This window comes from Nycticebus coucang, chromosome 10, assembly GCF_027406575.1.
Source record: "Nycticebus coucang isolate mNycCou1 chromosome 10, mNycCou1.pri, whole genome shotgun sequence".
Classification (NCBI taxonomy): Eukaryota; Metazoa; Chordata; class Mammalia; order Primates; family Lorisidae; genus Nycticebus; species Nycticebus coucang.
In genome coordinates, this window is record NC_069789.1 from 77,787,953 (window position 1) to 77,812,604 (window position 24,652).

The 24,652-nt window shown below is 42.4% G+C and overlaps 1 long non-coding RNA gene across 1 annotated transcript; it reads left to right on the forward strand.

Moving 5' to 3' along the window:
* The first annotated feature begins 1,540 nt into the window (after nt 1–1,540).
* LOC128597738 (uncharacterized) lies at nt 1,541–11,888 on the forward strand. The gene is made up of 3 exons (XR_008383325.1): nt 1,541–1,664; nt 10,288–10,339; nt 11,237–11,888. It is a non-coding gene; the product is annotated as an uncharacterized LOC128597738 (long non-coding RNA).
* Nucleotides 11,889–24,652: the final 12,764 nt, after the last annotated feature.

Sequence of the window (24,652 nt, forward strand, 5' to 3'; positions counted from 1 at the left end):
GCTCAATTTCAGAAAAGTTAAAAAACTTGCCCACGATTATCCAGCTATGAATTCTTGGGGTCAATGTGTAGAACCAGGCAGTCTGGCTCCCAGGGCCAGCTTCCTAACCATATGCTCTAACCGCCTCCTTTCTTGGACGGTGTCCTTAATAAGTCTGCTTCAACTGCCATAACAAAATACCATAGACTATGTGACTTAAACAACAGAAATCTATTTTCCTATAGTTCTGAAGTCTGGAAGTCCAAGATCAAGGTGCCAACATAGTTGGGTTCTAGTGAAGACTCACTTCCTGTCTTCCAGATTGCTGCCTTCTCACCGTGCCCTCACATGGTAGACTGGAGATGGAAATGCCCACACACGCACACCCTCTCTGACATCTTTTCTTCTAAGACATTCATCCCGTCGTGAGGACACTACCCTCATGGCCTCATGTCAAATCTATTAAGAGTAAAGTATCACACCTACAGTGCATCTTACAAGGATACATGTGAAACTTACTAAATATAGAATATAAATGTCTTAACACAATAACTAAGAAAATGCCATGAAGGCTATGTTAACCAGTTTGATGAAAATATTTCAAATTGTATATAAAACCAGCACATTGTACCCCATGACTGCATTAATGTACACAGCTATGATTTAATAAAAAAAAAAAAAAAGAGTGAAGTATGTGTGTCTTAACACAATAATTAAGTGAGGTGAAGACTATGGTAAACAGTTTGATGTAAGCATTCCAAATTGCATATAAAATCAGCACATTGTACCCCATAAATGCATTAATGTACACAATTATGATTTAATAAAAAAATAAGGAGAGAAAAACAATAAACCTAATTACCTCTCAAAGGCCCTATTTCCAAATATGTGAACCATCACACTGAGGGTTAGGGCTTCAACGTGCAGATTTAGGAGGAACACAATTCAGTCTTCGGCATGTGATTACCAGGAATCTCATTATGAGTTCACAAATGTTGAGGGTATGGCTTGCGTAAGTGCTACATCCATGGCAGCTATTCTGACACCTTGGAAGGAAATTCAGAAAGAGTTTAGATTCAGTAGTTTAGGTCCAAATTAGACTTACCATTGAAATGACCCGGCTGATGTAGACTGTTATTTTTGTTATGAACAATTTGGCATAAGCCTCTGCCCTCAAATAGTAGCAGAACATTTTCCTGCCATCCCCAGTGGTCAACTTGGTGAAAGGTATTTGGTTCTGTAATGTTTATTTCATGTTCTGTTGCTAAGGAAAAGGTGATGTAGCCAGATAAAAAGGTGTGAGATGAAAGTTGAGCCATGTAAAGGCTTTCTGTGTAAGCCATCTAAAATAGCACATGCTACCCCTTGACCCTGCTTTATTTTTCTTCCCAGGACCTGTCACTACCTGACATATTTATTTGTTTATGTGTTATTTGTCCTCTCACAAAAATGTAGGCTTGTGAGGGCCAGAACTTTATCTGTTTGTTTCCCTGCTGTATGATCTTTTCCTGGAACACTGTCCTACTCAAAGTGGGTCCTCAGTAAGTATTTGTTGAATAAATGATGGACGACATCTTCCACAACAGAAAATGCAAAGGATTCTTCATGTGCTATTTCTCATACGCATTTCTGACAAGAACTGAAGATAGAATCTTAAAATGTAATCAAGAGAAAAGTGGCTCCAGGTTAGTGTGGAATCAAATCTCATATTTCCTTTAGCTCTTGACAACGAGTGCTGTTTTAGGAACGGCCGCCAGGCAAGAACTCTCAGAGGAGGCATTCTGAGGACAGACTTAAATGAAATGATGGAGCTAGAGCACTGAAGTCAGCACCTTGAATAAGATCCAATTTTGAAACTCCTTTTAGAATTTCGTAGCAGGAAAAATGTCATCTCTTAAAAAAATAATGAGGACTGTATAAACTGTGTGATATGTGTATGTGTATGGTTTTCTTTTGTTTAGTTTTCTGTTTTGTTTGTTTGTTTGTTTGTTTTGGTGCTTGGAAGTTTAGAACCAAACTTAATGTTTAGTAGTTAGTGATGCTGGCCTAGGCTATGGTTTTAGCCCTGTATTTATTTTTAAAAGCTATTTTTATTTTGATAAATTCATTACAGGTTTATCCTGCTATTAACCATCTTAGATTTAGAAAGTGGGTTATAAATTTAAGTACCTGGTTGAGGAAATGAAGAACAGTCCTAAAGAAAACCAGGCATGGCATGTCAGAGTGGTGGCCCTGAAGACACCTTCCCCTTTCTAGTCCCCTCCCTGGCATGCATTTGTGCCCCTCACCAGCCAGCCCCTCTGATCCTGTCCCTTGCTCTGGATGGGCAAGGAGTAATCTCCATTCAGCACATTCATCTCCTTCCACTTCCTTGGCTCTGTCATGTGTACCAGCCACATATCCAGCAAATCTGATCTCTGCCCAGCCGAGAGGAAAATCCATGGAGATCCATAAACTCTCTACCCACATTTCATGTCACGTCCCCCTCCAAATTTATGCCACAATCATCCTAAATTTCTGCAGCCTAACGTGTTGTTCCTACTTCTGTGATTTTTCCATTTTGTCTACTTGGAAGGTTTTTCTAATTATTATCCATCTTGAAAATTCCTCTTTATCCTTCTGATGTCTTCAGTCTAGCCAATGTGATTCTGTTTATAAAAAGGTATTTGAATGCCTATTGCATGCCTGCAACTGTGTCCTGGGGTTCTAGGGCTGCCAAGCTTAACCTCCCTTGAGCTCCTTTGACTCTTCCTGACCGAATCACTTCTCCCTATATCTTATCTTGAACTTCTCACATATTTCTCTATTATTTTGCGTCTGTCTATAGTGTTGGACAGAGACCTGCTCAGGTTTATGGATTGTTTCCTCTGCTTGACTCTGAGTTTATGGAAAGCATAAATTTCTCTGTTTCTGTAGGGTACAAGAAGCAGGCACACAGTGGGTGTTGATATGACAAGCAGAAAGAGCCACCTGAACAGGACCTTTCACATAGCAGGTGCTCAGTAAATACTTGTTGAAAGGAAGAGAAAATATAATTCAGATATACCCAGTGACTGGGTAAGAGAAAGAAAAAAAGTGGTAGATGAAGTGTGTGAATGAATGAGCAGTGTGCATGTATGGGAATCACGTTTTGGATGAAGATGTAGTGACTCACCTTTGAATGTGTATTTAATCTTAGTCAATAACACTTCTTGCACATCAGCTGTGAATAGTAAGTGGATCAAGTGGCTGAGTTTTGAGGACGAAGGCAGGCATGATGAACGACTGAGAAGCACTACCGTACTATAGGTGTGGACTCTGGGTTTACATCCCAGTCTCAGCTCTATCATTTACCATCTGTTTAACTTTGGGCAAGTTACATATCCTTTCTAACCCTATTTCCTATATCAAAGAATTAAAAAATCAAATTTATAAGTGTTTATGAGTTTGAAATGAGACAAGTCATCCAGACTGTAAGATACTTGGTAATGATGCTATAAATGTTTGCTATCAATAATGGCCAAATAAGATATCAAGATGGCATTCTAGATTAATCTTCAAATAAAAAATTAAAAGACACATTAACTTCTCAAGTAAGCGTAAAAATGTTTACCAGTCCCCACCAATATTTAAGTTGTGTTATATAAAATCATGAAAATTTAGCTTTTTCTGACTCATTGACACAGAAATACCCTTTTTTTGCCCAGTTTTTCCTGTCTGGTACAGTTGGTCATTAGCCATTCAGTGGCAAATTTCTTAGATTTCCCCTGTTCACTCGGATCTTTGCTCTCAGTGAGCTCGTTCATTTCTGTTCATTCACAATGCAAGTTCTACTTATTTCCAAAAAGGGCCTGAGGAGACTCAACTTCTACAGCCAACCATGTTGGCCATGCAGTTCCTTGGGCAATTAATCATGTCCTGCCCTCTGACAAATCCTCCATTGCCTGAATTGCTATGCAAATCTTGTATTGGTTTAGCAATTTACCAGGCTACCTTGGAGGAAGAATGGAGAAAGTACCTCACCGTGTGTTGCAGGACACCAACTTAACGAGGTAGAAATGGGCTTGGTAAGTTGACTGGCTGTCACCAAAGAATAAACAGGACTTGTTCTACTCAACTTCAAGCTGTAAAGAAGCAGGAGCCACAGAGAGACCCTTGAGCAAGAGGGTGGGAAGTCTCTTGACCCCAAAATAAATCTGAGGCACATAGTTGTGCCTTAACTCCATTAATAGTGATGCAGAGCTGATGTTCAATTTAAAACGCTCTTTCTCGACATGGAACGGCCCGAGAGGATATAGCATTTCCAGAAGGTTGAAAATTACTGGAGTAAAGGGCCTGTTTCTCCCTCCCTCATGTCTTCTTTACTTGTTTCTACACTGTTCATTCTCTAGGAACAGAGATGTATTCAGTCTGATCTTCTACCTTCCATACAGTCTAGCCCAGTGGTAAAAACACTACAGGTACTTAATAAAAGTCTGTTGGAGTGACAGAGTGACCCATCCTAATCCCTTTACCTAACAGGGCCCAGTGACATGTGAGAAGGCAGCAAATCCTCAGAATTAGGATAATTATGGATAATCGTGATACCTTGGGTCTGCAGCCCTTTACTTTAAGGGTACACTTGACAAAGCTGAATATAAAATCATCATCATTCATATTTGTGAAGCACACTTCTCCATACAATATTCATATCTCACTGGAGGTTCAGAATGCTTAAGGAATTTACCTAAGGCCACACAGCTAGTAAGGGGCAGACTACAATCAGATCTTCTGACTTCTGTCTCTGACCATGGAAAAGTTTCTTCTCATGAACACTCACCGACAGCCAAGTCCACAGAGAGAAGGATGGAGCAGGAGCACGGATGGGGAGAAAGGTTGTGAAAGGTCTCAGCATCATTTCCGCTCTGTGCAGGCACCTAGCTCCCCAGGGAGGACTCACTACCATTTTCCCTTTGGCTAATCCCAAATTTCTGCTGAGCAAGTGGACCAAGTTATTGTTTCTTCTCAAAGGAGATATAAAGAGTTCAATCTTTGCCTTGCAATTGATCTCTGTGGAGGCCTGTCCACCAGCCAAAGCCTTCTCCCATCCTTCCCGCTAGTCCCAAGGGCCACAGAACAGAGAATGAAGGCTTTAATTGGGGCCCGTGGAGCTTCTGATTGGGTTTTAACTGAGGCCCAGGAAGCTTAAGGCTTGTGGCCTAAGGTTGCAAGTGACAGCACCTGCCCTTGGGCAGGAAGCCAGCCGCCAAGCAGGCAATCTTATCTTATTGATTTATTCTCAGTGTCTGAGCTGAGAACCTGCCTCCTCCACCTAGGCCAAATCTCTTCTTAGCTACTATCCTCACTCCCTCCCTCCTTGTGGCTGCCATAGCCACAAATGGCCCCTGGCTTAGAAACACTACATATGCTCTTCTAATTAATATGTGTCGCTGCATCTCATAGCTACCACGGCAGTAGTTTTGAGGCTGTCTCTCTGAAGAGTGAAAGGCAGGTGACAAGCAAGCCTTTTGTCTTTCATGTGCCTCTAGACTATGATGTGCCCCAATAGACAATCCAGGCAGCTATGGGTCTCTCCTTTCAGGGAGAATGTGACATGTGTCAGGAAAATGAGATGGCTCCCTCTTCATTTCAAAAGCTTGCTCCTTGCCAGGCATAGTAACCAGGTGGCTTACTTTGTCTGATGGATGTACAAAGGTGAGGCATGTGTCCCAAAGCTGCCTCCAGAGTGGCAGCACTTCTCAGAGAGGTAACTGGTTATTAAAAGATCTGTGCCTCCTGGTCTCAGCATAGCTCTGAATTTATCCTGTAGCCTTAGGCAAGTTGCCAAACCTCTCTATACCTCTGCTTCCCCAACTGTAAAATAACAGTTTTGGAGTTTGTTAATAGTCCTGGGGAATAGTTAACAAAATGAGTTATATTACACAGAAGTAAATATTAATTGCAACTGACAGTGATGATGGTTTTGCAAATATAAAATCACTGTAGGAAAAAAAAACTTGTCTGATTCTTCTGAATGATTTCCATGAAGCTGGCCTGACTCTCAGATGATATTATGGAACCATTACACAAAAAGACTGATATTTTTAATGTATTCTCTTAGCTTATACTACTTTCTATGTGTAAGGGGATACCATCCATTCCTTAGTCACAATTGAGGAAAAGGTGTCTATGAGGACATGTCAGTAATATGCAGCATCACTACTATGGGCATATCAGCATGGCAAACCAATCAGGCTGTTGGAGGAACAGGCTTCATTCCAATGTGGAATGCAGCAGCTTCCTAGTCCAAGATTCCAGCAAACCCTCAAGGCTGAATGTCCAGCTCTGGACAAATGATGGCAGAACTATGAAAAGGACATGATGACTGCACTCAAGGAACTTCCAGGCCACCTAGAAAGCTTTACAAGAGACAGACTGTCTTGGTACAGGGCAGTGCATGCTCTGGAGAAGTGAGATCTCTTTCCTGAGACCTAGGAGAGAGAGAATTGATTACAACCAGTGATTGTAATAGAAGAAAATTCTGGATATAAACCCATAATGATGTACAAAAGAGAATGAGTGCCTTCAGTTGAAAGACTTTACAAACCTATGGAAGAAAGAAAGTGGGTGTCAGAGAGGTACTAGGGAAGCAGGATGGAGATGCTCTTACCCAGATAGCCAGAGGTGGAAGGTGAGAGAGGGAAGGAGGGAACCTATGACTGAAAAGTGAGGCTCAGAATGGCTCAGAAGTTGTAACTCAGGCCCGACATGACTGAGAGCCAGTAGGATAGGCTACAGACACAGGAATCATTGAAAGACTCTTAGAGATGAGACCACCCCCTTCCCTTCCAGCATATTTAGCCGCTGAATATCAATCTCCAAAATAGATCAGGGTGTCCTTCAAAGCTTTGAATGGCCCCAGAGAGCCTTCTGGCACTTAAAAGTCCTCTACTCCATCACCCTAATGCTATGGTTCTCGACAGTGAGTGATTTGGGGTCTCAGAACATTCAGTAGCATCTGAAGAAGACATTTCTAGCTGTCAGGGAGGACAACAAACTTGGGAGAGGCGCCACCAGACTCTGGAGAGTAGGGTTGGGGATGCTGCTAAACAGCCTACTATGTGTGGGAGAAACCCACCCCACAAGGAATTATCCGGCCCCAAGTTTCAATAGTGCCAAGGTTGAGAAATTCTGCTGTAAGGTAAAGTCCTTTAGTTTACAAAGCCCTGACCTATAAACTCCAAGAAGGGCTCCGTGACCATCCCAGCAACGTCCCATTTTAGTCCTTGAGGATCTACTTAACCAAGGGCCTGGCCAGTGCGAGGTGCTGCAGGAGACGCTTCCTGGAGATTATGAAGTGGTTGCTGGGGACATGGGGAGAAAGTGTGTTTCAGTACTTTTTTGAAAACCTCTGAACCAAACGTTTAAAAAGAAGAAGAACGCATGAAAATTTAAAAAGAACAAGAAACAGCTGTAATATGCTGTGAGTGAAAAAGGGCCTTTCAGAACTGACTACAGTGCCAACTGATGGCCAGCAGAGGGCAGCTGGGGCAATAGTGCAGGAGACCAGTACTTTCTGCCCTCCAAGGAGGCAATTCCAAGAAGACATTATCGGAAGTCAGGAGTTCGACAGAATTAAAAACATAAAATTAAGAAGGCAGCTGCTCACTGGCCCCAGGATAACATGGGTTTCACCCAGTTAGGAGATGAAATCATAGAAGAACCAGGGAACTCAGAGCACTGGGGCCTGAGAGGTGAGGGGCCAGAGTGGTAGTGGGGCTTGGGGTGAGAGAGCCCAGCCCATTGCCAGGTACTATGTTCACCACAGAGCAAGGAGGAATAGGCTTCCAAAATACTTGCAGGTGGCAAATGGTTGTTAGCAGTTTTTTTCCCTGTTCCTCTCGTCCTCTACTTTGCTTACTTTAGGTCCAGTGCCTGGCAAGGCAATCAGAGGATAGCTGAGAGGACAGACCTGTAGGTGTGCAGTGATGTCAGAGTATCTGGAAGAGGGAAATTCAGAGCTGGAGAGGAATCTAGCTTTAGTGGGAATTAGGCTATTCTATGTGTGAGCTCCTGCCAAACAGTTCCTGGTGACCCTACAAAGTAGCATCACACTCTATAACTCCTTGAAAAGTCATTCTATAGGTATATTTTTGCAAAAATGAAGCAGCAAAGAAGAGTTATGACACCTCTAGAGGAGTTTCAGGGAAGATCTGGAATTATTCTGGGCCAATAAATGTAAAATTCACTCCAGGATCAACAAACAGGGGCTATCTTATCATATTCATTTTAATTATTACTGATTATAGTTGCTTACTCATTCTCCAAGTTTATTTCATAGATATCTGTTTAGAATCGAGTCTGAATGTTTCAGAAATCTCACTTATTTATAGTGTATATCTAGCCAAGTGGGCAATGAGGAGAAGGTTTGATGCCCAGGAACTTGGGTTGGAGATGGTATAACCCCCACCATGCTTATGGGGCACAAAATGCTGACCTACTCCAGAAACCCCATAAAAACGTAACACAAAGTTGAAACCACAAGTGTGGAACATTCTGGTTTATTTGCTATTTTAAAAAATACATTCTGCCTGTTTTCTATCAAAACCAGAAGCAAATAACCCTCCCATAACCCCCACGCCCAAAAAATATAGTGTAGAAAGGAACCATATATTATTTAAGTGCTGGGCATTTGTTTTGGGTTTTAATCTGTAGAACAGCCAATTGAATTAGTATTATTATACCATTTTACAGATGAAGAAACCAAGGTTCTAAGATATTGCTGCAATAATCTAACACATTTTTATTAAGTGTCTTCTATGTCAGGAACTGAGCTATTAATATATTCTGGGGGAAAACAGATAAAATGACAACCTCTTCTCTGTAGAATCCAGACATTTGAACTGACGACTACATACTAGAAATATGACAGAGGAAGTAGAAACATCTGGGATCTGCCTGAAGGAGTCAGGGACAATTTCACAGTAAGATAATACTAGCTGAGTCTTAGAGGTTTAGGGATTTTTCGGTTTTCTTGCCTACCTGATGCTTGTTTTGTTCTGCTTTAAAATGATACCTTCAATTTCCATGGAAACTCCCTGCAGATTAATTATAATCCAGTTTATACATTTAAAATAGATAGAGCTTGATATTGTCTGATGCATTCCAGTGTCTACTTACTGCTGGTGGAGTTCTGTGGCCCAGCAAGAACCTTTATGGGATCCTCAAATGAGACAAAACTGATAGAATAGCTCACCAGCTGGATGTCACCACTGGCTTCTTATCTGGCAGCTGCATTTACCAGAAACAATTGAGGTGGGCATAACTGAGCCACTGGTCTCTTCCATTTGTCCTAAACTGCTGCCGCCTTGGGGATAAAGGACCCTCTGTCCTTCACTGGTGGGTCTTGGGCCAGATCATCAGTGGTCCTGACTGAATGGCCTCTCTGGAGTTGATGTTTAGAGGACAGTCAAGGAAGAGAGATTAACATTAGTGGAGAATCACTCAGGTCTACGATGACAGAACCGCTCTAAGATTTCTCCCATTGCGAATATTTCCTTTCAAACATCAGTTGAAGCTAAAAGGAAAAATGAGGGCTGGGAGTGAGAGAACAGATTTTAGTCTTGAGTATTGCATGGTGACAACTGCTGCCATCACAGGGCTGGCTCACCATTGTGTTATTAATGAGAAGAATATTTATTGTCACATCACATCTCAAAGGATATCAAAGCATACTTCTCATTGCACTGAATTACCTTGAATAAAATGTTAGTTCATAGTATGTACTCTAATTCCTTTTAAAGACTTTTCATAAATCAAGCATTGTCAGCCACAAGAAGTCAGTGCATGAGCAGCAGCTACATGGTTAAAGGTGGCTTGTGGACTCTGGCTCTAGAGAAACAGAAAAAAAAAAAAAAAACCCCAAAATTTCCTTGACTTGCCTGGAGACCTTACAAAATACTAACATAGAGGGTTCATAATAAGCAATATAGTTCATTTTAATTAGGATCCTACAATCCTAGAAATTAAGTTAGAAAAGATCTATTAGGTCATCTGGTCTATCGCCTTCCCCATCCCCTGTTCAATGCAGGATTGTTCCCTGGGGTCTGTTCACAAATGCATGGTTCAGTCTAAATTTAAATGACTGTAACTATGAGGTCTACATCATTCCCTTTGGGAAGCTATTACACAGTCTAATGGATTTTGCTATGATTATTTTTCCCCCCAGAGATTCAGCCCAAATTTCTCTTTGCTTCAGTTTGCTCATTTTACTCATTATATACCCTCAGATGTAGAAAAATCACAAAAATGATGGTGAGAATGACCAAGTCTCTATTTTCTACTTTTTAGCAATGAAGATGGAAATCGGCCCAGACTGCTTTCTCCATTGCATATTTTGCAGGTGAACATTTCTAACCCTTTTCATTCCTAGAAGACATTCTCTTTTCCTCCTAAAAAGAATCCCCCAAATCACAGGGCAGGTGATGGAGCATTTGACATGATGCATGCCACCCTACCTTCTCTGACCCCCCATATAAACAACAGTACATTTGCCTGCCAAGATGTGTGATGTTGTCTATAGCTTTAGAACAGAGGAAATTATTCTGGGAGATGGATCCTAAGACTTTATCTTCCTCAGCACCATTTACCTGGTCCGTGTTACATTTCCTTGGATGACACCCAAAGCATCTTAGAACTTAAAGTTGACGAGGTAAATGAAGAGGTTTGGATCCTTTTTATGTCGTATGTGTCGCATATGGGCACATGTGTACAAGAGAGAAGCAGCAGTACCAGAAAAAGGAAAGGAAGCAGAAATAGCAGCAAGGCTACAAAAGAAAAAAAAAACCCACATTCACAATCCCTTATTTATAAGAGAGAATTGAATCCCATGCAGGGTGAGAATGTGACTCATTAGAACTCCTTAATTAAAGAAGAAGGCCTCCCTGGGTGATTTTATTTCCTCAGGTTTGTTTTTGTTTTTATTACTATCACACGTGCTATAATAGGAGAGAGATAGCGAAGCTCTGTTTTGAGAGAGCATCATTCTTCTGGGCAGCACATTACACTAGAAAAACACTAATGAATTCAGAGCACAGCCAGGACTGAATTGCAGCTTTGCTGCCCCACAGCAATGGTCCCTAAATGCAATTGCCCTGAATTATTACAGTAGATGGCAACTTAGGCTGAGTGAGATGGGGGGAAAGGAAATGACTCTCAAAGTGTGATGTAATGATAGAAAGGGCATCGTGTACATGGGACTGTACCTGTTTCCATCTTCATTTTCTATGTGTTCTTCCAGGCCAGACACTGTGCTAGGTACCAGAGAGAGCTGTTTTGGGCTGTTGAAAGGAGACGGCAGGTCATACATCAGCACTTTAACAGGAAACATTTAAACTTTCACCTTCCTTTTCATTGGAAGTAAAGGCCAATTTAAAATCTTTTGAAATGGATTACAAAATTCTGTAAGGAAGTATAAAGAGAAAATAACATAATAAACACTCCTATGCTCATCATCTAACTTTATCGAATCTTAATATTTTGATATATTTGCTTTAGATTTCGTAAAATGTTAACATATTACAACATAATTGAAGCCCCTTTGATAATTGAAACCCTGAACTCCTCTTCTGAGCCACCCCATAGGTAACCATAATCCTAAATTTCATATTTACTGTTCTTATTTATAACATACTACATTTCCCATATGATTCTTACGTGCAAATTCATAAATAACAAATAAGACTATTTTATATGCATTTAAACTTTATATAAATGATATTCTGTTATACCTAGTCTTCTATAATTTGGCTTTTTAAAAATTTGACAGTATATTTTTGAGATAATTTGTGTATTATCTAAATCCTACTTCATTCATTCATTTCCTTTTCTACACAAAATTCCATTGTATGATTGTTCCACAACTTATTTATTCACTCCTCACACTCAGTTAGACAGCTTCCTCTTTTTTGTGTGTGTGTCCGATTACTAACAATGTTGTAATCAACAGGATTCTATAAATCTCATAGGCAGATTGGACATTAGATTGCATGCCCAGAAGTGAAATCTCTGGCTCAGAGTGATTGTAACTAGATTCAAAGTGGTGTGAGAAAATTCTCACCTATCTATGTATATCTTTGCTTATACTTTTAAAATTTCAGTCAACTTGATGAATGACTAATGGTATCTCATGTTGGTTTTATTGTAGTTCATTAGTTTCTATGACCTTGAGCATCTTTTCCTGTGTTCATTGGCAATTAATGACTATCAGCCTATGTTTTGTCTATTTGCTGTTTTTTTTTTTCTTATTGAGTTGTTCTTTTAAAATTCTGGATACTAGGGCTTTATTTATGTTTCCTACATTTTTTTTCTTAGTCTTGGACTTACCTTTTAATCTTCATTTATGGTGACTTTCATTAAAAATAAATTTACATTGGTGGGGCCTTGGTGCGTGCCCTTTTGAGGGCAAGACACGATTGTAAGAGAGACTTTACCTAACAAATACAATCAGTGTAACCTGGTTTCTTGTACCCTCAATGAATCCTTAACAATAAAAAATAAAAAATAAATTTACATTAAACATAACCTTAGTGTAGTCAAATTTATCACTATTTCCCTTTATGGTTTTTGCTTTTTGTGTATTATCTAAAGAATCCTTCCCTAGTCCTTAAGGCAAAACTGCTTCATATGTGTATATACATATGTGCATTTTATATGTATAGTATATTTCTGCTTTCACAAAGAGCTTTTTAATGAAGTTGGACTTGGTTTTTGTGTATGATATAGTTTTACTGTTCTCCATTTGGGTAGCCAATGGCCTTCTCTTTTCCTATTCTATAATATCAAATTTTCACTTACAGATGTAAGTTTATTGCTATTGTTCTTTGTTCTATTGGTCTATTTTTCTATTCATGCACCAGTACCATCAGCCTCAATTGCTATAACAATGTGATAGTTAATTTTATGTGTTAACTTGAATAAGCTAAAGGATACCCAGATAGTAAAGCACATGTCTGGCTGTGTCTGTGAAGATGTTTTCAAGAGATTATCATTTGAATCAGTAGATCAAATAAATAAGACCACCCTCACCAATATGGGGGTGGCTCATCCAGTCTGTTGAGTTCCTGAATAAACAAAACTCAGAGAGAGGGCGTGTTTGCTCTGCTGAGCTAGACTAGACCGTCCATCTTCTGCCATCCAGCATCTGTACTCCTGGTTCTTAGGCCTTCAGGTTGGACTGGAACTATACCACTAGATTTCCTGGGCCTCCAGCTTGCAGACAACCGACTGTGGGACTTCTCAGTCTCTATAATCCCATGAGCCAATCCCTCATAATAAATCACTTTCTATATACCTTAATATATCCTGTTGGTTCTTGTTTCTCTGGAGAACCTTGATTGCTATGACACTGGAAGAAGTCTGATGCCTGGTAAGGTAAGTCTTCCTTTGTTCTTTTTCAAAACTGCCTTTTGTCATCCTTTGCCTTTTGCTCTTCCATATAAAATTTTGCATCAGTTTATCAAATTCCATGAAGGAATCAATAGACTTAGTGCCAGAACTCTGGACATTTTAGCTGGTTCATCTTTGCTGTGACTGATATATATAGTGACTCATTTAAACCTCACAACAACCTATGAGGTAGTTATTATTCCCTTGTTTTGCTACTGGATGGATGAAACTGGGGATGGGTGAGATTAAAAATTTGTCCAAGGCCCCAGGGTTATTTCAAGGCACAGCCAAAGTACATCAGCTTAAATCTATTTTAATCCTATACTGGGGCTTCCCTGGACATCCAAAAACTTAAAAAATATTCTGTACTTATTGACAGTAATTTAAAATTATTATCCTCTTTATTTTACCAAATATCCTTTGTCTGATATCCTATACAATGTTCACTTCAGAACAGAACTTAAAAATTCCTGACTGTCCCTGGATAAAAACTCCTTCTTCCACTCCCACCTCCATTCCTGTCTACTAGCTTTTTCGCCTGTGCCTATCCAGGTCAAGCAACTAGAACACACAACCAAGAGGCGCCGGTGAGGTCCTGGTCTTATTGAACACTGCTTTGCGCTCAGCAGGCCATGGTGCTACATTAGTGAAAACCAATTCTAAAGATAAAACGGCTTTTTAAGCCTGTGGTTTCTGGGATGCCTAGTAATACCTTCATTTCATTTTGAAGAGTGAGTACAGGTATGGGAGTGAAGATCAACACAGCAGAGATCTCTCCTGCCTATGACAGTTTTTGCCAATGCAAAATAGTAGCATGCACATATTCTAGGAAATCTGTAAAAACAAACAAACAACAAAAAGTCAGGTGTAAATGCTGGCTGTAGTGAGGACAAGAGGACAAGTCTTCAGGAGCTTACATGGAAAGTCATCAGATAAGAAAACATTGGTTAGGGGCTGTCAAGGAAGACAAAGAGGAAAGCATGTTATGAAGAGATAGTCATCGACCCAGGTTACTATTTGGAGGACAGACCCTGTCTGTTATTAGCCCTTTTCAATATCTTAACTAGGTCACCAGTGTGCTCAGTGACTTTGAGAAAGTTACTCCAGATAGCCTGGTTATCTCAGCCTCCTTATCTGTCACAGGCGGCCCCCAGGCGGGAAAAGCCCTGGTCTGAAGAAAAAGCACCAGCTTATTAGTGGCTCTGGCCCTTCTGGGTATCCCTTCTGGGATACCTCCTTACAGAATTAGGTAATTTACTCTGGAGTCCCCCACAGGAAGGGACTTACGTACTGGGAGCTGATCTCCCATGTTTTTCTCCACTCCCTTGTATTGCAAAACAGCCCTGGCAAACCATATAATTTCCCCACAGGCCAGTCCTTCATCTCTAAGGTGAGATCATAGTGTGGCCAGCCTAAAACAGGATGGCAGATGTGAAATGCTCTTATGTGAGCACCTACAATGATTAGAGCGGTGGTTCTCAACATTCCTAATGCCACCACCCTTTAATATAGTTCCTCATGTTGTGGTGACCCCCCAACCATAAAATTATTTTCGTTGCTGCTTCATAACTTTAACTTTGCTACTGTTATGAATCGTAATGTAAATATTTGATATGCAGGATGTATTTAGGCAACCCCTGTGAAAGTGTTGTTCGACCCCCAAAGGGACGCAACCCACAGGTTGAGAACCACTGGATTAGATGAAGGTGAAGACAGGAAGTGGGATTGGGTGAGAGCTCCCTGGTGGTCTTGGCTCCCTCCCCTTGTGCAGCTACAGGGGCTGGAGAAAGATAGCCAAGAGCGTTGTGCCTTGGAGTAACTGTGATGCTGCCCAGAGGCCTCAGGAAGGAGCCAGGCCCAGCCCTGCTGTCAGGAATGAAAACATTTCCTACTGGTTTTAGTATTAATGAGGTAATTATTGTGCATGTTTGTGCACCTGTGCCTTAGTCTCCTCCTCTCTGCATTCCTTCTCCAAGCAATGTGGTTCCCTCTGCCTTTACCTTCCTCTAACTACAGAGTGTCAGAGCTTCCTTTCCTTCGGCTTTGCATTGGAAGAATTGTCCTGGGCCACACATTAAATATACAAACACAAAGGAAAGCTGATGAGCAAAAAAAAAAAAAAAAAGGTGCATGCATACTTTTTATGACATCTGACACCACAGTTAAACAGAAAAGTCCTCATAAAATCAGCACGCATCCTGTGGGCCACAAGTTGGACACCCCTGCTCTAGCAGGATGGGATGTACTAGGTGGATTCACTCCCTAAAAGGGCTTTTCTCACTAGTGGCAATCACAACTACCTACACACAACACATAAAACTGACCAGACTGCCTAGAGCGTGGTGTCTCAGAAGGGGTACACACTAAATGCTCCAGTCCTGAGGAAGGGACATGGCAGGGGCAGCACTCTGCAGGAGGGAGGGCCTTTAAGCCCCAAAGAAGGAGAGCGCAGAGTTGAAAGTCAGGGACCCAGACCAGAGAAAGAGGACTGGGATGCAGCGTTCACAAGGAGGGGTTGCATAGACATAACCTAGAGGGGAGGGCTTCCATGGTGGATTAAAGATAGATCACAAGGAGTCATTGAAAAAGCTAAGGGAAGTGACTATTATAGTAGCATCTTTGCAAAGGGATTGAAGAGACAAAGCCATCACCTCCTTCACCCTCTGTCAAAGACTATGAAAATAGACAAATTTTAAATTTTATCTTCATCTATTTACTTATTATTCAGAGAGAAGGTCTTGCTGGGTCTTCCATGCTGCTGCCATCAGGGCTCACTGCAGCCTCAAATGCCTGGGGCTCCAGCGGTCCTCCTGCCTCGGCCTCCCAAGTAGCTGGGACTGCAGGCATCCACCACAGCCGGCTGGACAGTGTAAAGTATAAAAGATATACTTGGTAAGAGTCCAGGGAGAAGCGGGAACGCAGCTGTGGAAGGGGAATTCCTTGTATATCTGCAGGAAAATGAGACAGGCTAGTGCGGGAAGCGATGGAAAGGCTTGTCTTTGTTGCACAGGAAGAGACAGGCCCAAGCAGGCCAGCCAAAGTAGGGAAGACAGAGGCCTCAAAGAGAGAGGCCTGCCTTAAGTCCGGCTCTGCTTTGTTGGCGGAGAGGCTCAGAGCAAACCCGGAGACCGGCGGGACCCTTGGCTTCCTCACAACCAGGATGGCCGTCGCGCTGCTGCCTCAGTAGCTACTGGGTAAAAAGGAGAACAGCGGATGCGTGAAAGCACAGTCCAGACTCCAAGGTGGGTGGGAAATCCTGAGAACCGCGTTTTAATTATTTTAGCCACGTGTGTGGGGCGAGGGCCACGAGTTGCCAGCTGGTTAGCGCTGGGGCCTGTCCTGCGTCGCGTGTGAGGCTGCGAAGCTTCCTGGGAAAGGGCGGCCCAGAGACCCGGCGGGCGCATGCGCAGATCCTCCTGTGGGCTGCCCACCTCCCATCCTTTAGAGACCAGGAGGGAAACAGCGGGGTGGAGGGTTGGTTATTGTTGGAGGAAGAATCATGCTTTAAGGAGCTCCTTGTCACTCTTCACCCCTGAGAAAAATTTACAGCTTTAAGAAAAGTTAACACTAGGGAAGGTTTTTAAAAACACAAGCCTGGCCTGCGAGGTGGCTCATGCTTGTAAGCCCAGCATTGTGGGAGGGAAAGGTGAGTGTGTCGCGCGGGGTCCAGAGTTAGAGACCTGCCAGAGCACCATAGCGAGAGCTGGTCTCCCCGAAGAATAAAAATGTTAGCTGGGCGCGGTGTTGTGCACCTGCAGTCCCAGCTACTAGGGCGCCTGAGACGCGAGGATCCCTCAAGCACAGGAGTTTGAGGTTGCTGTGAGCTGTGATGATGCCACTGCACTACACACACATACACACACACACACACACACACACACACACACACACACACACCACTAAATCAAAACGAAACACTGCAAGACCGAGCCGGTCCTGGGTAGGTCTGGTGGCAGGAGGGCAACCTCCGAGGAGTTGGTCCCTCCTGGTGAGGATTTTTCTGCAGACCTGGGTAACATCTGGCCTCACACAGTTTCCAAACCAAACAGATTTTCTGAGCTCTCCCCCACTCCTGAGAAATATCTGCGTGCCATAGTGGTATCTGGCCTGCTTCATTTTGGGTCAGTGAACTCTCTTCTTTTTTTTTTTCTGTAGAGACAGAGTCTCACTGTATGGCCCTCGGGTAGAGTGCTGTGGCGTCACACGGCTCACAGCAACCTCTAACTCTTGGGCTTATGCAATTCTCTTGCCTCAGCCTCCCGAGCAGCTGGGACTACAGGCGCCCGCCACAACGCCCGGCTATTTTTTGGTTGCAGTTTGGCCGGGGCTGGGTTTGAACCCGCCACCCTCGGCATATGGGGCCGGCGCCCTACTCACTGAGCCACAGGCGCCGCCCATGGACTCTCTTTTTTAAAAAAAGTTTTAAGTCAACAGAAAGGATGTCTACTATTCAGTGGGGCAGCCTCATAAGCCAACTTTCAAAAAAAGGGAGTTTGAAGTCAGCAAAGAACACGAGGAATGAAAGTTATTAAAAATGTAGGGTGGTGCCAGGCATGGTGGCTCACACCCGTAATCTCAGCACTCTGGGAGGCGGAGGTGGGTAGATTGCCTGAGCTCAGGAGTTCAAGACTAGCCTGTGCAAGAGCAAGACCTGGTTTCTAAAAAATGGCCAGGTGTTGTGGTGGGCACCTGTAAACTCCCCTTGGAGGCTGAGGCTTGGGCCCAGGAGTTTGAGGTTGCTGTGAGCTATGACTCCGCAGAGCAACAGAGTGAGACAAACAAAACAAAAAACGTATAGTGGTTCCAAAGCAAGGAGCATTCTACATAGCTTGCCTGCCTTCACCACATTCTCAAGGATTCCATCTTGCATGAGCAGTAACAGATTTATAACTAGTTACCCAGCTTTTGCCCCAAACCAGCGTCTCCTAAAGAAGTGGTGTTTCAGCTAGCACCTGGTGCTTAGTGTAGGTATTTGTCCTTCAAAGTACTCTGGCCCCTCATGAGAAACAATATAGAGATGCCTCCCAGATGGGTAAAAATGCCTTTAATGTCCAAAAGGATGACATGAAGTTTTAACAGACTACACAGTCCAAAATTACTGAATGATACGAAAGTATAAAAATCCCAGCCCCCGGAGTTTAACTTTGTATATATACTATGGATATTTTCAAACTAATATGATCCATGTGCAAATTAAACCTTACATGAGGATAACTACCATGCCTACCACCAGATGGTTCACAGGATGACCAGGTTAATGGAGGATTGAAAGGGGCTGATGAATATTGACATTATAAACTGAAAAATGTAAATTAGAAGCAATGTGGTAGGCCAAAGGATGTGGAGGGTAAATATGGAAGTCGATATTGAGGTAAATTAGGTTTTGACTACTTGTAAGGAATCATAGCACAATTCATTATAACTGATAGCATTAGACTAGATATCCATGTATCCAGCAGAGGACAGGTTGTTGGTAGGCAGGAGACTGGGTAATAAACTGTCCCTCAGTTCTCCCTTTAACTAGCTGGCAAGCCCCTTGCCTGCTTACTGCCTCATGTGTCTCTATATCTGTCAAATGGTGATAATAATGCCTAACCTGCCTCCTAATGGGGAATGTGAGAAAGAGATGTCACATTATTATGAAATTAGTAAACACTAGAATTCACTAGTAACCACCTAATGCTGGTGGAGCATTTGCATTCTGATTATTTAATTCTTACAATAAGGTAGTGGATGAAACCGTCAGATGCTGGACTCCATTTGTGTGACAAATATTTTGTAATGCCCTGTTTACTATTAGAAATGATATAACAGATACTATAGCTTCAATACACATGACTTTTTAAAAAATATAATTATCTTGAATAAAAGGAAAATAATCCAGAATTTTATAACATGGTTCCAAGTGTGATTCAGGAATTCAACTCAATTATTTTACTGCCAATCATTGCCATGATCTTTTCAGAATCTTTGAAGTTTTTTTTTTATAATCAAAGACAATTACAGGCCAGGTGTAATGTGTCATACCTGTAACCCTAATGCTCTGGGAGGCTGAGGCAGGAGGATCACCTGAACTCAGGAGTTTGAGACATGCCTGAGCAAAAGCAAGACCCTGACTCTACTAAAAATAGAAAAACTAGCCAGGCATGGTAGTGAGTGCCTGTAGTCCCAGCTACTTGGAAGGCTAAGGCAGGAGGTTCTCTTGAGCCAGAAGGTTGAGGTTGCTGTGAGCTAGGTTAATGCTATAGCACTCTATCCAGGACATAGAGTGAGACTCTGTCTCAAAAAAAAAAAAAAAAAAGGCAAAAAATTCCAATGAATTTTTAGGTATTTTCTAATGCCAGCATTTTTTTCTCCTCAGAAAATAGGAAAACACTACTTTTCTCCCCTTTTATGTTACACAGTACCCTTTTCTACCAAGACTAGTCTTGCTGTATTGGTCAGCCTTACTGCAGTAATGAAGGACCCCCAGTTCTTCGTGGCTCACGGCAGCATTTGTTCACTCATTTACTGAAGGATGTGGGTTGGCTGCAGCTCTGCTCCAGACTGTGGCTCAGCGCCAAGCTGTAAATCTGCTGCTGGCTCCAAGTGTCCTTTCCCTTCTGGGATCCAGGCTGAAAGATCCTGGGGTGTGCTATTCTCACAGCAGAACAGAAGAGCCAGCGAGGTGGTGACAACCTGCAACGCCTCTTAAAACTTCTGCATGAATGATCTGCACAGAGTCACACAGCAAAGGTCAGAGATGTGTAATCCTCTTACAGGGAAGGGGAGTGGAGTAACTGTAAACTACAAAGCAGTCCACCACAGCTGACCTCAGATCCATTATGGTAAAATGGATCTGAGGCAGTCCTACTAGCAGACTTCCGTTGGCATACAGAAAAACTTGTTTGCCATCTTTCTTGAGACCAAGCATCACAAATTCAGCCCTTAATAGGAAGTGATCAGAAAGGTGGCCAAGGACAGAGCTGTATCTCAATTAAAGGGGCAGCCACTCGAAGCCCCAGTAAGCAGTACGACATACAAATGAAAGTCCAAGTCTGTGGATCAAGAGAAGTCAGAAAATCAGATGTTTATGTAAAACCTCCTGATTTTCAAAATTTTGGCAACTATCTTTATTAAAAATCAGCAGTACTTCATTTCAGGCCAGACAAAACATCCCAAATCCAAATTTGCACTACAGCTTAGAAGTTCTTATCCTCTGCTTTAGGTAAACACTTGTGATGTGGCAAACTGGACAGGGGCCTCACTGTCCCAGCGGGGTGGAGGGGCGATGACCAGATTTTTTTCTTATGTGTTTCCAGGTTTCAAAGAGAGTCAGTTCTCACCAGGCCCAGAGTCACTCAGACTCCATTAATTGACCCTGGACTCAGTTCCTGGTCTCACTGATGACCTTCAGTTTCCCTGCCCTGGTCTTGGCTCTCCTGTGCTATCTCCCAAGAAAAGCCTTTCAGGCTGATTGATTTAGAAATTAGAGCTCAGATGGCAAAAGAAGAGGGGGATAATAGGGAAAGATATTGCCCTCATTTGCCTCTTTAAATTTTAATATGGAGCGTGATTTGTTAACATGAGGGAGGTCCCAAGGTAGTGAGGGCATCAATAATTCAGCAGAGGCTGTCAAGCTGCAAATAGCCCCATGGTGCCCAGCTGATGCCCCTGGTAGTGACACTGGCTACTCACTCTTTCTAGCTCTGAGAGAAAGGGTCTATCATCTGGCCCACTTAAGTCCTGTCTTTCCTTTGTTCTCAATTCCTAATGGAATTGGAATTCCACTGGAATTCACTGGAAACAGCTGACATGGAGGCTGTACCATATAGGTACCCAGAAGCTTAAATGTTCTCATCTTTAAAATGGATAAAAATACCTACCTCACTGCAGGGTCAAGTGCTAAGCAGATCGCAGGTTAAACACTACAAGGAAAATAGTAGATTCAGGAGTTCCTCCTACAGCAGGATCTTGAGTGTTAATGCCAACTTCCTATCAGATGCACTGAACACCCAGGATTTAATAAATGGTTGTTCCCACCCTACCCGCACCTGCCAAAGCAAATGTCACTCTTTCCTGTTTTTATATCTTGTTTCTCTCCTTCTTCAAAAACAACCTCAAATGCTTCTGAACATGTTTACTAAATTTCCAGGATGATGGTGCTTTTTGGCCAGGGATAGAAGGGTATAGTAGTGACAAAGAGTCTCTTTTTGACAATTTTTAAAAATTCTTTCCTTTTTTTTAGAGACAGGGTCTTCTTCTATTGCCCAGGATGGAGTGCAGGGGCATAATCATTAGCTCACGGCCATCTCCAACTCTTGGGTTTAAGCAATCCTCCTGCCTCAAACTCCAGAGTAGCTAGGATTACAGACGCAATCCTCCTGCCTCAAACTCCAGAGTAGCTAGGATTACAGGCACACACCACCAAGCCCAGCTAATTTTTTTTTTTTTTTTTAAGACAAGGCCTTACTATGTTACCTATGCTAGTCTCAAACTCCTAGCTTCAAATGAGTCTCATGCCTCAGCCTCTCATGTTCTCGACAAAATTTTAATCAAGTTTCTTTGAATCTTCTTCCAAACTAGGCTTTAACTTTTGGATTTTCTTGTCTGTCTTTACATCATCCAATTTCAGCAAGAATCAAATTTGTTTGGCCAGAATCTCCCAGCCTCGAAATCTGATCATCCTTTATTTTTGACTAAAGTCTTTATCCTCTGTCATGCCCAAGTGGTATACGTGTAATATCACCCTGGCCTGCCTGGTTGGTTTAGCAAAGAATTACCCTATCTTTAGTAATTCTCCATCCACTGACATCCCACCTCTAACCCATCTGGCTCTTTGGCTCAAACCCTCACTTTTCCTTGTATTTGGAATCGAGCCCCATCTCTTTCCCCTATTGCTATACCCCAGTGCCTAGTCTCTATACCTGCCATGATAATCTAGAATAAAATCGGCCTTACTGTCTTTTTACAAGTGTCATGAATAATTTTTTCCTTTAACAATAGGATCTGGATAAGATATCAGAACATTCAGAACTTGAATCACATAAATCCATTCACCTCACCCCACCAAGATATACGACCTTGGACAAGTTTCTGGTCTTTGAGCTTAAATGTTCTCATCTTTAAAATGGATAAAAATACCTACCTCACTGCAGGGTCAAATAAGACAGCACATGTGAATTTATTATGATCATCCTTCCTACTTTCTGTGTGGATTTCCAGTTCTGTGTCCTTTCCCACCTACCTGCTGACATTTTAGTCCAGATGTCCCATGAATGGGACTTGGGCTTCTTGATGCCAAAGCACCAATGACTCAGCTACTGTTTTTAGCCATGAGGAATAAAAATAGATGAAATTAATGTTAACCAAATGGTATGGTACTAGGGGTTGCCTTGGGCCTTTTCCCTAGGAAAATGGGTGATAACCAGACTCAAAGTATCAACTCACGCAGCTATCTTTGGAAAGTTCACCAAAGCATCAGCCTCCCAAAATGAATGGCAAAATCAAAATGGCAGTCATTTCCCATGGCAGTTGCCGGCCACAGACAAGAGCTTGGCATCCTGTGGAGCCACTTCACTTCACGCAGCAGCACAGGCCGGATAACCTGGAGAGAACAGGAAAGGGGCAAATGTTAACCCAGTGGGTTCTGCTTAATGTGCTGCATCAGCTGGGATGATTTCATAAAACATTAGCCATTGATGCTGTTAGCCAGGAGTAGGTCTGGGAAATGCTGTTCATTACTTTTTCCATTTCTGAATGCAACAGAGAGCTGAAAACACAATACCATACAAAGGAAAGTTTCACTCCTGACAAAGGGTGTGTCTCCCTCCCTTCCCTGTGGTTAGTCTCTCACTTGGGAACAGGAAACAGAAGCAGAGCCGGGGATGAGGGTGGAGTGGGGGAAGCAGTCCCTTAGAGCAAGGTAAAAATCACGTGTAGTCTGTGGTTTCAATAATTTTCTCTACTGTCATGTAATTCCCTTTGGCTAATTTAGTGCTTCAGTGAAGAGTGAAATCCCTATGTCACTTTGAGAAGTGGTGTTAGGTAGAATAAAGGGATGGAAAGCTATCAGAGAGTTTTCTTTTCCCTGTTGACACCTTCATCAGTTCGTTGGCCAAGGAAGCAGACTCTTACCTGCAGGTCCGGGTTTCCAGGTAGTCAGTGGCAGGGAGATAACTAATGGAGGATGGCAGTTAGAAATTCCGGGAAATCTTGTCCTTTCTTACGGCAAGTATCATGGCGGTAACCAACACGAGGACTCGGGACTGGTAGGCGCAATGAGGATACCCCAGACGGGCCAGTGCTGGGGGTATCCATTCATAGGCCTACAAAGAAAATCAAAATATGAAAGACTAAGTATGATCTGAATATAAAACGACTATATACCTGAAATATAGTGACTTTAATTCCTCCCTGAAAAGGCTTCTCTGTGCTGTACTACCTCCACAGGCCTGTCCCAGCACCTACAGTTCCACAAAGGAGCAGAATTTTTTTAGTATACCAAGAATTTCCACATGGAAAAACACTACAGATTGTTTTTGACTCACAACAAATATGAGTGATGGGAGATGCAGGCACGAATCTCTCAAAGCTGTCCACATGTCCATCTCCTCTCCCACTACTTTTTTCATATTTCTGTTATTTCTTCTTAGGTTAGTATGGCAGCCTCCCTGCTGCCTCTTCTCCACAGGACAGCCAGTGTGAACTGGCTACTAAAGACCTCATTGTAAATCGAAAAGCTACTAAAGACCAATTCACATCTCTCTCCCCTGCCTCAAACTTCATAGGTTTTCAGTGTCCACAGGAAGAAGGCCAGACTGAGTGACATGGACCTCAACAGTCCCTGCCTGCCTCCCCAGACACATAACTCACCACCATCATCACCCTATTTTACCGACTGGTTGGGGTTCCTCTCTCTTGCCCCACAAACCTCTGAACCCACAGCACTGTCTGACCAGTGTGTCCTCCAGTGTGTTTTATTTTCCCTGGTAGGAGCTCCTTTACAAAAGCTCATGGTCTGGCTGGGTTTTCCCATGGGATTCTGCATAAACTTCTGTCACAGCTACACCGTTCTCCGTTCTTAGTCTTATAGCTGTTTCATTGTCCACATCTCCCATTAGATTGCATAGTCCTTGAATATTGTGTTCATTTATGTCTCCCCAGTAGAAAGTATGTTCAGAGTAAATAATATTTCAGTGAATAAAGTCAATACTTTGATAAAGAAACTAATGATCAAAGGAGTGTTGGGCTTATTTAAGGTGACTTATTTAAGGTTACTTATTTCATT